Raw genomic sequence first — 15850 nt, 5'->3', positions numbered from 1 at the left:
CACCAACTCTGCCAAGTACTGCAGGGCTCCTCCAGAGTGCGTGCGTGGGTTGCACACCAGAGTCATCAGCCATATTGTTAATGGGTAGCCGTTGTCGACCAGTAGCCACCCTTTGGTTTGTTATGGTGGCTCAAATGCAAATGGTACAGTGGACTGCAGTAGAATGAAGGCATCATGATACTCTGCTAGGTTATGGGTCATTGCTTTGCTGCCTATGGTCGCACACCAGCTGGATGGTGAGGGAGTGGAATCCCTTTCGGTTGCGGTACAAGTCAGAGTTGACTTGCGATGCTTGCAAAGCGATGTGTATGCAGTCAACAGCCCAATGCACATGGGGAAGCCTCTAATCCTAGCAAAGCCACATGCTCGCTCTGCTTGCTGGTCTCTGGCAAAGGAGAATGAAATGTATTCAGCTCTCTTTGAATACAGAGCCTCAGTGACCTCCCTTACGCAACGGTAAACGACAAACTGTGAGATGTTGCAAATACCTCCAGCTCCAGCTTAGAAAGGAGCCAGACATTTAAAAGTACACTGCCACAATCACCTTCACAAGGTGACACTTGCCCTGCTCTGAGGTTGCAGGTCTGGCTGCAGCAGGTGGCAGATTTCAGTGAGGAGATCCTTACTGAAGCGCAGACGTCTCACACATTGTTCCTCGCTGAGATTCAGATAGGAGAATTGCTCCCTGAACACCCTGGTCAGACATGGCCTCCAGCTGAGAACCCTTCTCTCCCTCCTCCTCCCTCTTCCAGCAGCTTATCCTGCTCAGCTGTGTGAGGTTAAGAGAACTGGTTGGCTGGAGCATTGAACTCCAAAATGGTAGTGCTGGTGTCAGATCAGCAGTTTTGCACGCAAAGATTCTTAATTTAAATGTTACCCTCAAGTTAAATGTTAGCAAACCAGGCTAATTGTTCTATACATAGATATTACTTTGTTATTCACAAATAAATTTCCTTTCCACCATTTCATTAAAATGTCCCACAGTACCACTTTCTAGCTACTATTTTGGTCAGAGGCTTTATACACACAAGTGTCCCAATTTTAACCTAACACACCCAACAATAACGGGGTGGGGTTGGATTGAATTTTCGATTTACACCCTACACAATTTTACACATCTGTAAAATTGGGCAGGGTGTAAATCGGCCATCTGACACAAACCTGCCCCATTCTCGATGAGTGAGTTAAGTTTAAAATCAAGGCTAATATTTTTCTCTGTTCTTTGATTCACAATTGCTGTCAGCTGTAGGGCCATTTGCATTGAAGGGACATGGTTACAAATTGTATCAGCGCTTACAAATAAGCAAGAACAATAGAGAAATGGTATTTTCTACTCATACACAATTTTACAGCTCCACTCATAATTATTACTTTCATAACTTTATGTTAATGTCAAAGGGACCCAAGAAATGTCCTGTATTCTTTAATCGGCCTGCTGTTAGTCTGATAGTCAACGCAGCTTTTCTATGTTAATCCTACTTTAGTAAATTTGATTTGCCCCATTGCAATTGTTTCAGCTGAATCCTGACTCACATTAGCATTATTTAGAGGGATTCAGCTTTGTTCCTGGCTGTGAAACACATCAAAGAATGATAAAGGTAGCTTTTCTTAACCGCTGACTGAGAAAATCTCACAGTGCATAAAGGATAAACTCAGAATTGTAGCTGCGAACCACACATTTTTTTAATTTATTTTTTGATTGCTGAAAATGTTTTCAAATGAATTACTTACAGACAGCATTCAGCTGTAGTATACCTGAGATATGGTGCCCATTGAGTTAGAGAAGATAGATTTATATAAATTGCAGAAAATTTGTCAATTAGAACATGTCATTACCCATTTCGACAGCAACACAAGTGATAGTGTTCAAGTGATCAGTGTATGCTACTATCAAATCGTAGCTTAAATATCAATGAGCAAATGGATCGACGTTATGAACAATTTGAAAGAGAGATAATTAAACTGAGCATGAGACATCAGACAAGTATTCATTAGAATGAGCTATCCCCTGTCATAAGTGCATCTAGATAGGCAGCATAAAGTAATTATATTCAGTTATTTCCATATATTGTAGCTTTCCCTTGGACATTTGTCTGTATTATAAATGAAGTAATAATGAATTCATTGTTATCCATTTTATATTTATATTAAATAGAAAATAGTGGCTGTCCAATTATAAGTCAACAATCTAATGATGGAATTTAGATGATGGTTTTTGAATTCCGGAGGTTAGATTACAGCCTTGAAATTACTGTTGGTTATCTGTTGTTTTTCATAATATATATAGTGAACTTTATTATTGTTTTACTTGGCTTTTGTTCTATAATGATGCCAGCAGTGATTATCACTGTTAATGATACTTATAGATTAAGGTTTATGACAAGGTCATTACAAGCATATTGAGAAATAATTTGCAGTTGATTGCTGGGAATCAGTAAGGTTAGTAAATGAAACATGCTGCATGCTTCAACACATAACATGAGTACTTTCTTATATACAAAGATCTGCTTCTGCAGACACGTCCACATTTCCACATCAGCTGAAACATGACCTTATGTGTGAAGGAATCTGCAAGTAGCATGCTCAGAGTAAGCAATAACCGCCTGATGCTGGTGACAAGCTCACTGTAAATAGTACAAGATGCCACGTACTCTCCTAATCTCTCTGATTGATGAACAAAGAGCCATATATAGAAATATAGAAACATAGAAACATAGAAAATAGGTGCAGGAGTAGGCCATTCGGCCCTTCGAGCCTGCACCACCATTCAATGAGTTCATGGCTGAACATGCAACTTCAGTACCCCATTCCTGCTTTCTCGCCAAACCCCTTGATTCCCCTAGTAGGAAGGACTTCATCTAACTCCTTTTTGAATATATTTAGTGAATTGGCCTCAACAACTTCCTGTGGTAGAGAATTCCACAGGTTCACCACTCTCTGGGTGAAGAGGTTTCTCCTCATCTCGGTCCTAAATGGCTTACCCCTTATCCTTAGACTGTGACCCCTGGTTCTGGACTTCGCCAACATTGGGAACATTCTTCCTGCATCTAACCTGTCTAAACCCGTCAGAATTTTAAACGTTTCTATGTGGTCCCCTCTCATTCTTCTGAACTCCAGTGAATACAAGCCCAGTTGATCCAGTCTTTCTTGATATGTCAGTCCCGCCATCCCGGGAATCAGTCTGGTGAACCTTCGCTGCACTCCCTCAATAGCAAGAATGTCCTTCCTCAGGTTAGGAGACCAAAACTGTACACAATACTCCAGGTGTGGCCTCACCAATGCCCTGTACAACTGTAGCAACACCTCCCTGCCCCTGTACTCAAATCCCCTCGCTATGAAGGCCAACATGCCATTTGCTTTCTTAACCGCCTGCTGTACCTGCATGCCAACCTTCAATGACTGATGTACATTGACACCCAGGTCTTGTTGCACCTCCCCTTTTCCTAATCTGTTACCATTCAGATAATAGTCTGTCTCTCTGTTTTTACCACCAAAGTGGATAACCTCACATTTATCCACATTATACTTCATCTGCCATGCATTTGCCCACTCACCTAACCTATCCAAGTCACTCTGCAGCCTCATAGCATCCTCCTCGCAGCTCACACTGCCACCCAACTTAGTGTAATCCGCAAATTTGGAGATACTACATTTAATCCCCTCGTCTAAATCATTAATGTACAGTGTAAACAGCTGGGGCCCCAGCACAGAACCTTGCGGTACCCCACTAGTCACTGCCTGCCATTCTGAAAAGTCCCCATTTACTCCTACTCTTTGCTTCCTGTCTGACAACCAGTTCTCAATCCATGTCAGCACACTACCCCCAATCCCGTGTGCTTTAACTTTGCACATTAATCTCTTGTGTGGGACCTTGTCGAAAGCCTTCTGAAAGTTCAAATATACCACATCAACTGGTTCTCCCTTGTCCACTCTAATGGAAACATCCTCAAAAAATTCCAGAAGATTTGTCAAGCATGATTTCCCTTTCACAAATCCATGCTGACTTGGACCTATCATGTCACCTCTTTCCAAATGCGCTGCTATGACATCCTTAATAATTGATTCCATCATTTTACCCACTACCGATGTCAGGCTGACCGGCCTATAATTCCCTGTTTTCTCTCTCCCTCCTTTTTTAAAAAGTGGGGTTACATTGGCTACCCTCCACTCCATAGGAACTGATCCAGAGTCAATGGAATGTTGGAAAATGACTGTCAATGCATTCGCTATTTCCAAGGCCACCTCCTTAAGTACTCTGGGATGCAGTCCATCAGGCCCTGGAGATTTATCGGCCTTCAATCCCATCAATTTCCCAAACACAATTTCCCGACTAATAAGGATTTCCCTCAGTTCCTCCTCCTTACTAGACCCTCTGACCCCTTTTATATCCGGAAGGTTGTCTGTGTCCTCCTTAGTGAATACCGAACCAAAGTACTTGTTCAATTGGTCCGCCATTTCTTTGTTCCCCGTTATGACTTCCCCTGATTCTGACTGCAGGGGACCTACGTTTGTCTTTACTAACCTTTTTCTCTTTACATATCTATAGAAACTTTTGCAATCCGTCTTAATGTTCCCTGCAAGCTTCTTCTCATACTTCATTTTCCCTGCCCTGCTGAGTTCTAAATTTTTTCCAGTCCCCGGGTTCGCTGCTATTTCTGGCCAATTTGTATGCCACTTCCTTGGCTTTAATACGAGCCCTGATTTCCCTTGATAGCCACGGTTGAGTCACCTTCCTTTTTTTATTTTTACGCCAGACAGGAATGTACAATTGTTGCAGTTCATCCATGCGGTCTCTAAATGTCTGCAGTTGCCCATCCACAGTCAACCCCTTAAGTATCATTCGCCAATCTATCCTAGCCAATTCATGCCTCATACCTTTAAAGTTAGCCTTCTTTAAGTTCTGGACCATGGTCTCTGAATTAACTGTTTCATTCTTCATCCTAATGCAGAATTCCACCATATTATGGTCACTCTTCCCCAAGGGGCCTCGCACAACGAGATTGCTAACTAATACTCTCTCATTACACAACACCCAGTCTAAGATGGCCTCCCCCCAGTTGGTTCCTCGACATATTGGTCTAGAAAACCATCCCTTATGCACTCCAGGAAATCCTCCTCCACCGTATTGCTTCCAGTTTGGTTAGCCCAAGCTATGTACATATTAAAGTCACCCATTTTAACTGCTGCACCTTTATTGCATGCACCCCTAATTTCCTGTTTGATGCCCTCCCCAACATCACTACTATTGTTTGGAGGTCTGTACACAACTCCCACTAATGTTTTTTGCCCTTTGGTGTTCTGCAGCTCTACCCATATAGATTCCACATCATCCAAGCTAATGTCCTTCCTAACTATTGCATGAATCTCCTCCTTAACCAGCAATGCTACCCCACCTCCGTTTCCTTTTATTCTATCCTTCCTGAATGTTGAATACCCCTGGATGTTGATCATCCTGGAGCCACGTCTCTGTAATCCCAATCACATCATATTTGTTAACATCTATTTGCACAGTTAATTCATCCACCTTATTATGCATACTCCTTGCATTAAGACACAAAGCCTTCAGGCTCGTTTTTTTAACACCCTTTGTCCTTTTAGAATTTTGCTGTACAGTGGCCCTTTTTGTTCTTTGCCTTGGGTTTCTCTGCCCTCCATTTTTCCTCATCTCCTTTCTGTCTTTTGCTTTTGTCTCCTTTTTGTTTCCCTCTATCTGCCTGCATTGGTTCCCATCCACCTGCCATATTAGTTTAACTCCTCCCCAACAGCACTAGCAAACACTCCCCCTAGGACATTGGTTCCGGTCCTGCCCAGGTGCAGACCGTCCGGTTTGTACTGGTCCCACCTCCCCCAGAACCGGTTCCAATGCCTCAGATTCCAAACTCTGATGGATTTATTAAGAGTAAAAAAGAGCAGATATAGTAGATTTTGCTAAATTAAAAAGTTTCATAAATTTACAATCCCTCTCCCAAAACCATAAAAAAGTTTCAATGTCCTTAAGGTTCTCCGCAATGTAAAATTTAACTGAGAAATCAGGATTTTCAGGGTGTTCCCACATAGCCCCGGCTTGCCACCTGCTTGGTGAAGCAGAAAGCCACTGAAGAGCCCAGCCACAGGGCAATAATCTTATCCATTCTTTACTTACAAATCTGAGTGGAGACAACGAAATATCAAAAAGATGTTTTACATAAGTAAATATTAGTATCACTTACAGTCGGGTTCAAAAGCATCAGGTTGGTTTCCTATGCTCCCCTTTTCAAGCTAAGGCCAAGCTGTGGGAGCTTGATTGCAGGACGCCAGAGGGAACACATAATCACAAATACTTCCACTCTGTTTTGTTCTTGGAGCCAGGTAATCAATATTAAGGAGTCGAAATTCCCCCTTTTTGCGATGCGTGTTAGCGCCTCCAGGCGGTGCTAATGGGACACGAAACACTTTTAGCTGGTGGGGCAGGGGGGCTGCACTACCAGCTCCCGCAAAATTGTGTGGGAGTTAGCAGAGGCGCTGCCACAGTAGCGCCAGGCCCTGCTGGTAACACCCCGGCTGCCGTGCAACCAGTAATGACATCATCGCCGTGCGCAGCGACCCCTTTCTGCCCCGTGGCAGATATTGCCCTGCGCCTCATGAATCTGGCTCAAGTGGGTGTTATTGCCAGCTACCTGGGTCCCAAAGCGGGCCAACATCCACTTGTGGGGCAGAAGTTGAAGGGGAGGTCGGGAACGCCTCATGCCGCCATCTTACCGTTTTGGCCGACTCACGGGTCGGCCCAACGACTTCCTCTGTTGTGTGGTCGCACTCCATTTTGGATGATGGGCTGGAGCCTCGGCACCAAGCTGCTCTGGTGGCCTATTAGAGGCCACAAGAGGCCGTGCAGTGTGCACAATGGCCCTCCTCTTTAAGTGAAGGGGAGGAGTGTTGAAAAGCATCAGAGCTACGTGAAGCATCTGCGTAGCGCTGCTGATCATGCCACATTAGCATAGAAACATAGAAACATAGAAAATAAGTGCAGGAGTAGGCCATTCGGCACTTCGAGCCTGCACCACCATTCAATAAGATCATGGCTGATCATTCTCTCAGTAACCCTTTCCTGCTTTCTCTTCATACCCCTTGATCCCCTTAGCCATAAGGGCCATATCTAACTCCCTCTTGAATATATCCAATGAACTGACATCAACAACTCTCTGCGGCAGGGAATTCCACAAGTTAATAACTCTCTGAGTGAAGAAGTTTCTCCTCATCTCAGTCCTAAATGGCCTACCCCTTATCCTAAGTTGATGTCCCCTGGTTCTAGACTTCCTCAAACATCGGGAACATTCTTCCCGCATCTAACCTGTCCAGTCCCGTCAGAATCTTATACGGTTCTATGAGATCCCCTCTCATCCTTCTAAACTCGAGTGAATAAAGGCCCAGTTGATCCAGTCTTTCCTTATATGACAGTCCAGCCATCCCTGGAATTAGTCTGGTGAACCTTCACTGCACTGCCTCAATAGCAAGAACATCCTTCCTCAGATTAGGAGACTAAAACTGAACACAATATTCCAGGTGAGGCCTCACTAAGGACCTGTACAACTGCAGTAAGACCTCCCTGCTCCTATACTCAAATCCCCTAGCTATGAAGGCCAACATACCATTTGCCTTCTTCACCGCCTGTTGTACCTGCATGCCAATCTTCAATGACTGATGAACCATGACACCCAGGTCTCGTTGCACCTCCCCTTTTCCTAATCTACCCCCATTCAGATAATATTCTTCGTGTTTTTGCCCCCAAAATGGATAACCTCACATTTATCCACATTATACTGCATCTGCCATGCATTTGCCCACTCACCTAGCCTGTCCAAGTCAACCTGCAGCTTCTTTGCAACCCCTCACAGCTCACAGCGCCACCCAGTTTAGTGTCATCTGCAAACTTGGAGATATTACACTCAATTCCTTCATCTAAATCGTTAATGTATATTGTAAAGAGCTGGGGTCCCAGCACTGAGCCCTGCGGCACTCCACGAGTCACTGCCTGCCATTCTGAAAAGGACCCGTTTATGCCAACTCTCTGCTTCCTGTCTGTCAACCAGTTCTCTCTATCCACATCAGTACATTACCCCCAATACCATGTGCTTTGATTTTGCACACCAATCGCTTGTGCGCGACCTTGTCAAAGCCTTTTGAAAGTCCAAATACACCACATCCACTGGTTCTCCCTTGTCCACTCTACTAGTTACATCCTCAAAAAATTCCAGAAGATTCGTCAAGTGTGATTTCCCTTTCATAAATCCATGTTGACTTGGACCGATCCTGTCACTGCTTTCCAAATGCGCTGCTATTTCATCCTTAATGATTGATTTGAACATTTTCCCCACTACTGATGTCAGGCTAACTGGTCTATAATTACCCGTTTTCTCTATCCCTCCTTTTTAAAAAAGTGGTGTTACATTAGCTACCCTCCAGTCCATAGGAACTGATCCAGAGTCGATAGACGGTTGGAAAATGATCACCAATGCATCCACTATTTCTAGGGCCACTTCCTTAAGTACTCTGGGATGCCTACTATCAGGCCCTGGGGATTTATCAGCCTTCAATCCCATCAATTTCCCACCTAATAAGGATATCCTTCAGTTCCTCCTTCTCACTAGACCCACTGTCCCCAAATACATTCGGAAGGTTATTCGTGTCCTCCTTCGTGAAGACAGAACTGAAGTATTTGTTTAATTGAGCTGCCATTTCTTTGTTCCCCATTATAAATTCACCTGAATCCAACTGCAAGGGACCTACATTTGTCTTCACTAATCTTTTTCTCCTCACATATTTATAGAAGTTTTTGCAATCAGTTTTTATGTTCCCTGCAAGCTTCCTCTCGTACTCTATTTTCCCCCTCTTAATTAAACCCTTAGTCCTCCTCTGTGGAATTCTAAATTTCTCCCAGTCCTCACGTTTGTTACTTTTTCTAGCCAATTTATATGCCTCTTCCTTGGTTTTAACACTATCCTTAATTTCCCTTGCTAGCCACGGTTGAGCCATCTTCCCCGTTTTATTTTTACTCCAGACAGGGATGTACAATTGCTGAAGTTCATCCATGTGATCTTTAAATGTTTGCTATTGCTTATCCACCGTCAACCCTTTAAGTATCCTTTGCCAGTCTATTCTAGCCAATTCACGTCATATACCGTCGAAGTTACCTTTCCTTAAGTTCAGGACCCTAGTTTCCGAATTAACTGTGTCACTCTCCATCTTAATAAAGAATTCTACCATATTATGGTCACTCTTTCCTAAGGGGCCACTGAACTGCTCCAAGAGGAAGTGGCAAACGTGAGATTGCGCTGCACTTCTGCTGAGGGGCAGTAAGGGCAATTTCTCGACTGGGGCAGGACTTCCACACTGGGCACAGGTCGTCCCACCCTGAGCAGGTTACCACCCCCAATTGGGGCACTGGGGAATTTCTCCCACTAAGTGTTTTTTTCACATGTGCACTTGGCAATTAATGCTTTTTAAGTAGTATACCTTGGTGCTAGGTAGTGCCTGTTTGAAATGACATTATTAGGTGCAACAAATACAACAATAACAGCCTCCATTTATATAGCACCTTTAATGTAACAAAACATCTCAAGGCACTTCACTGGAATGATTAGGAAACAAAATGTGATAACCATTCACATAAACGAATGAAAGATCTGCATTTATATAGCGCCTTTCGCATCCACAGCACATCCCAAAGCACTTTACAGCCAATGATGTACTTTTGAAGTGTAGTCACTGTTGAGATGTAGGAAATGTGATAGCCAATTAGCACACAGCAAGCTTCTACAAATAACAATGTGATGATGACCAGTTAATTTGCTTTTGTTATTTTGATTGAGATATAAATATTGGCCAGGGCAACAGGGATAACCCCCCTGCTCTTCTTCAAAGTAGTGCCATGGGATGTTTTACGTCCACTGAGAAAGCAGACAGGGCCTCTGTTTAAAGTCTCATCCAAAAAACAGTGCAATACTCCCTCAGCACTGCACTGGAGTGTCAGCCTAGATTTATGTGCTCAAGTCCCTGGAGTGGGACTTGAACCTACAACCATTTGCCTCAGAAGCAAGAGTGCCACCCACTGAGCCACAGCTGACACTACATAATAAGATGTTCGGACAGATGAACAAAAGCTTGGTCAAATAGGTAGGTTTTAAAGAGCACCTTAAAGGAGGAGAGAGGTTGAGAGGTTTAGAAAGGGAATTCCAGAGCTTAGAGCTGGGACAACTGAAGGCCCGGCCACCAATTGTGGAACAATTAAAATTGGGGGATGCGCAATAGGTCAGAATTGGAGGAGTGCAGATAGCTAGGAAAGTTGCAAGATGGTTACAGAGTTAGGGAGGGAATACAGGAACAGCAGTAGGCCATTCAGCCCCTTGAGCCTCTTCCACCATTCAATGAAATTATGGCTGATCTCACCTTAACTCCTTCCTTGGCTTCAAATCCTTACATAACTAGCTAAAATCTATCAATCTCAGATTTACCTTATCAATTCCGTTCAAAATCCTAAAAAACGTCAATCAAATCACCTCTTAACCTTCTATATTTCAGGGAATACAAGCTTAGTTTATGTAATCTATCCTCATAATAATGTTTGACAAATTTGCTGGAGTTCTTTGAGGATGTAACGAGCAGGGTGGATAAGGGGGAACCAGTGCATGTGGTGTATTTGGATTTCCAGAAGACATTCGATAAGGTGCCACATAAGAGGTAACTGCACAAGATAAAAGCTCACAGGGTTGGGGGTAATATGTTAGCATGGATAGAGGATTGGTTAACCAACAGAAAACAGAGAGTCGGGATAAATGAGTTATTTTCTGGTTGGCAAACAGTGACTAGTGGGGTGCCGCAGGGATCGGTGCTGGGTCCTCAACTATTTACAATCTGAATGTGCGCAGATGCAAGCATCGTCTGCGTACTGTAGCTCAACGACAGAGGTTGGGATGGTCTTGGACCTGGCCTGGAGACGACGAAGGTTGAACAGGTTCCCACTGGTTCTGTAGTTTAGTTCCACTCAAGCGAGGAGCTTGTTGAGTGTGAGGTGGAGCATTGCAGTGAGGAAGATTGCGAAGGGGGTTGGCGCAATGACATAGCCCTGCTTAACCCAGGTCCGGACATGGATTGGGTCTGTGATGGATCCATTGTTCAGGATTATGACTTGCATGTCGTCATGGAGCAGGCGGAGAATGGCAACAAACTTTTGTGGGCAGCCAAAATGGAGGAGGACGCTCCATAGACCCTCGTGGTTGACAGTATCAAAGGCCTTTGTGAGGTCAAAGAAGGCCATGTACAAGGGTTGGCGCTGTTCCCTGCACTTCTCTTGCAGTTGTTGCGCCGTAAACATCATGTCTGTTGTATCCCGTAGAGGACGAAATCTGCACTGTGACTCCGGGAGGGGCTCCTCAGCCACAAGGAGAAGACGGTTGAGGAGGATTCTAGTGATGACTTTCCCAGTGGCTGATAACAGGGAGATTCCTCTGTAGTTGCCGCCGTCGGACTTGTCCCCTTTTTTAAAGATGGTCACGATTACTGGAACCCTGAGACCTCCCCGCATGCTTTCCTCCTTCCAGATGAGAGAGATGAGATCATGCATTCATGCCAATAATGCTTCTCCGCCATACTTTATATTGTGTTCCTAACACAGGTGAGACTGCACACAGGGAGGTTAAAGTAACAGTGACCTCAGTCTTGATTAAGACACTCCAGAGTCAGGAACAGGCCTTAGGGGCCGGCTTATATGCAGTGCTCCCAATGGTGCTGGGATCCCTTGAGACTTCAGGGGATGAGCTCCCTGGTGGCAGAACATGGGAGTACTTGCTTTACAGATACACAACATCACTCCCCACCAAAGTCAAAGTGAAAACTATTTACAAGGTGAGGCGGTCGGGAGCCTTTCCTTCCCTGGTGGACCGCCTCGGTACATATTTCTGTTCTGATGTGTTGGCTGTGCCCTCGCTGGGCTGGTGTGTTGTTGACCCTGTAGGGCTGCTGGCCCTACAGCCTGGCCTTGCTGGGCTGTTGGGTGTGATGGGTTCAATTTCCTGGTCCGGCGTGGTGTCGTTGATCCTTTGGGTGTGTGTTGTGGGCTTGAAAAAGATGGTGCCTGCTGTGGGTTGTTCAGGGCAGTCTGTGAACCGCAGCCTCATTTGGTCCAGCTGCTTTCTGCAAATTTGTCCATTGTCCAGTTTGACTGCAAACACCCTACTCCCTCCTTTAGCTATCACCATGCCCGCGATCCACTTGGGAATATGTCCATAGTTTAACACATACACAGGGTCCTTCAGATCAATTTCCTGTGACACAGTGGCGCGACCATCATTTACATTTTGTTGCTGCCGCCTGCTCTCTACCTGATCATACAGGTTGGGGTGAACCAGCGTGAGTCTGGCTTTAAGTGTCCTTTTCATGAGTAGATCAGCCGGGGGCACCCCTGTGAGCGAGTGGGGTCTCGTGCGGTAGCTGAGCAGTACTCGGGACAGGTGGGTTTGGAGTGAGCCTTCTGTGACTCATTTAAGGCTCTGTTTGATTGTTTGTACTGTCCGCTCTGCCTGTCCATTGGAGGCTGGTTTAAATGGGGCCGAGGTGACATATTTGATCCCATTGTGGGTCATGAATTCTTTAAATTCGGCACTGGTGAAACATGGCCCGTTGTTACTGACCAGTACGTCAGACAGGCCGTGGGTGGCAAACATGGCCCTCAGGCTTTCAATGCTGGCAGTGACGGTGCTTCCTGACATTATTTCACATTCAATCCATTTTGAAAAAGCATTCACCACCACCAGGAACATTTTACCGAGAAACGGGCCCGCATAGTCGACACGGATCCTCGACCATGGTCTGGAGGGCCAGGACCACAAACTTAGTGGTGCCTCTCTGGGCGCGTTGCTCAACTGAGCACACACGCGACATTGCCGTACACAGGACTCTAAGTCAGAGTTGATACCGGGCCACGTGGAATCTGGCTATCACTTTCATCACTACTACACCCGGGTGTGTGCTGTGGAGATCCGAGATGAACGTCTCCCTGCCCTTTTTTGGTAGCACTACGCAGTTACCCCACAACAGGCAGTCTGCCTGAATGGACAGCTCGTACTTTCGCCACTGGAGCGGCTTGATTAGCTCTTGCATTTCAACGGGGATGCTGGCCGAGCTCCCATGCAGTACACAGTTTTTTACTCGGGACAGCAGAGGATCTTGGCTGGTCCAAGTCCTAATCTGGCGGGCCATGACAGGTGATTTATCATTTTCAAATGCTTCCATGACCATCAAAAGACTGCGGGCTGCACCACCATCAACAAGTTTGCAGGCTGCGCCATTTCCACCCCCGTGGTGGGCAATGGTAGCCGACTGAGAGCATCCGCATAGTTCTCGGTGTCTGGCCTGTGGTGGATGGTATAGTTATACGCTGATAGCGTGAGTGCCCACCTTTGTATGCAGGCTGAGGCATTAGTATTTATCCCCTTGTTTTCAGCGAACAGGGATATGAGGGACTTGTGATCGGTTTCCAGCTCAAATTTGAGGCCAAACATTTTCTTTACCCCGAACACACACATGCCTCTTTCTCAATCATACTGTAGGCTCTCTCGACCTTAGACAAGCTCCTGGAGGCGTAGACAACAGGTTGCAACTTCCCCGCAACATTAGCTTGTTGCAATAAACATCCAACTCCGTACTACGACGCATCACATGCTAGCACAAGACTTTTACACGGGTTATAAAATACAAGCAGCTTGTTGGAGCATAAAATGTTTGTGGTTTTCGCAAAAGCAATTACTTTGGTTTTTTCCCCATACCCAGTTCTCACCTTTATGCAATAACATATGTAGGGGCTCAAAGAGGGTGCTTAACCCTGATAGCAAGTTACCAAAATAGTTGAGGAGTCCCAGGAACGACCGCAGCTCCGTGACGTTCTGTGGCCTGGGCGCATTCCTGATAGCCTCTGTCTTGGTGTCTGTTGGCCGAATGCCCTCCGCCGCGATCTTTCTCCCCAAAATCTCCACTTCGGTTGCCATGAAGACGCATTTTGACCTCTTCAGCCGCAGCCCTTTGCGATCGAGTCGCTGGAGGACCTCCTCCAGGTCTTGTAGGTGCTCAACGGTGGCCTGACCCGTGACCAATATGTCGTTCTGAAAAACCACTGTGCGTAGTACCGACTTGAGTAGGCTCTCCATGTTTCTCTGGAAGATCGCTGCAGCCGTCCGAATTCCAAATGGGCATCTGTTGTAGATGAACAGTCCCTTGTGTGTGTTGATGTAGGTGAGGCCCTTTGAAGACTCCTCCAGCTCCTGCGTCATGTAGGTCGAAGTCAGGTTGAGCTTGCTGAACGTCTTGCCTCCTGCCAGCGTCGCAAATAGGTTGTCTGCCTTAAGTCGCGGGTATTGGTCCTGTAGCGAGAAACGATTAATAGTTACTTTATAATCGCCGCAAATCCTGACTGTGCCATCACTTTTGAGTACTGGAACAATTGGGCTGGCCCACTCGCTGAATTCCACTGGGGAGATGATGCCCTCGCGTTGCAGCCTGTCCAGCTCGATTTCCACTCTCTCCCTCATCATGTGAGGTACTGCTCGCGTCTTGTGGTGAATGGGTCGTGCCTCTGGGACCAAGTGGATCCGCACCTTTGCCCCGGAAAAGTTTCCAATGCCTGGCTCAAAAAGGGAAGGAAATTTATTAAGAACCTGGGTACTTGAGGCCTCATCGACATGTGATGGCGCTCGGATGTCATCCCAGTTCCAGCGGATTTTGCCCAGCTAGCTCCTTCCAAACAGTGTGGGGCCATTGCCCGGGACAATCCAGAGTGGCAGTTTGTGCACGTGCCCTCGTAGGTGACCTTGACCATGGCGCTGCCCAGGACAGTGATGAGCTCTTTGGTGTATGTTCTCAGTTTCGTGTGGATGGGCTCAGGGCTGGTCTGAGTGCCTTGTTGCACCAGTCTTTCAAACATCTTTTAACTCATGATGGATTGGCTAGCGCCAGTGTCCAGTTCCATGGCTACAGGTAAGTCATTCAATTTTACATTTAGCATTATAGGTGGACATTTCATCGAAAATGTGTGCACCCCATGTACTTCAGCATCTGTCTCCTCTCTCTGAGGCTCGAAATTGCTTTGATCCACCATGGACAGATCTTCATCTGTCACGTGGTGGTTCGGAGGTTTTGCACTCGTTGGAGGTGCCCCATTGTTCCACAGCTCTTGCAAACATACCCTTTGAAGCGGCATAAATAGGCTGAATGGAAGCCTCCACAACGCCAACAAGGTGTGAATTGCCTTGCATTCATCCTTTGTTGTGGACTCTGAGTCATCTGGGTCACCTGAGGCCTGCTGGCAGTTGCAGACTCGTGGTTTCTGCCCTATACATTTCTGCTCCCAAACACAGTTCCAGTTAATTTATGAACATTGCTCGCACTTGTGTGCTGAGAGATTTGTTTGGTGTTATAATTGGTGTACATAAACGCCTGTGCTGTCGCAATGGCCTTACTGAGGGTTGGTGTCTCTACAGTCAAAAGTTTTCGTAGGATGGTCTCGTGGCCAATGCCCAGTACAAAAAAGTCTCTGAGCATCTGCTCCAGGTAGCCATCAAACTCACATTGTCCTGCAAGTCGCCTTAGCTCGTCGACATTGCTCACCACTTCCTGATCTTCAGATCGCTGGCACTTGTAGAACCGATACCTCGCCATCAGCACGTTCTCCCTCGGGTTAAGATGCTACCGAACCAGTGTACACAGCTCCTCATAGACTTATCTGTGGGTTTCACCAGAGCCAGAGGATTCTTCATGAGGTTGTAGATCGGTGCCCCGCAGACTGTGAGGAGGACCGCTCTCCTTTTTGGTGCACTTCCTTCTCCGT

This window comes from Pristiophorus japonicus, chromosome 1 (genome assembly GCF_044704955.1).
Source record: "Pristiophorus japonicus isolate sPriJap1 chromosome 1, sPriJap1.hap1, whole genome shotgun sequence".
Taxonomy (NCBI): domain Eukaryota; kingdom Metazoa; phylum Chordata; class Chondrichthyes; family Pristiophoridae; genus Pristiophorus; species Pristiophorus japonicus.
This window is presented reverse-complemented; position numbering follows the sequence as displayed.